This window comes from Nyctereutes procyonoides, unplaced genomic scaffold, assembly GCF_905146905.1.
Source record: "Nyctereutes procyonoides isolate TBG_1078 unplaced genomic scaffold, NYPRO_anot_genome, whole genome shotgun sequence".
Taxonomy (NCBI): Eukaryota; Metazoa; Chordata; class Mammalia; order Carnivora; family Canidae; genus Nyctereutes; species Nyctereutes procyonoides.
The window spans coordinates 5177598-5177956 of record NW_026575131.1 but is presented as its reverse complement, the minus strand read 5'-3'; positions in this window follow the sequence as shown (position 1 = coordinate 5177956).

The following is a 359-nucleotide window of genomic DNA, read 5'->3' as shown; positions in this document are numbered from 1 at the left end:
AACTTGAATGGACTCAAATTAGTTCGGAACCGCAGGTGGATGTGGGGCAGGACGTGTTAACCACCCCTACCCCCGCCCCCTGACTCAGCGCCGGCTTCCGTTTTCCCAGCTCTTCAGCGGGGTGCAGAGCAACCCGACGTCAATGCTTAGCTCGTAAGTACGCGGACAGCAAAACCTTGCAAAATTAGCGAGGACCGTCCGGCGGGTTCCCACGGCGCCTGCGCAGAAGCCGCGGGCCGCCCGGCGCCGCCGGAACCCACCGCGGCCCCTCGGCGCCCTCGGAGATTCGGCGCTCGACAGGCGTCTGTCAGCCTGTCTTCCGGTTTCGGTGCCGCGCAGGCGCGCCTGCCGAGCGTCGA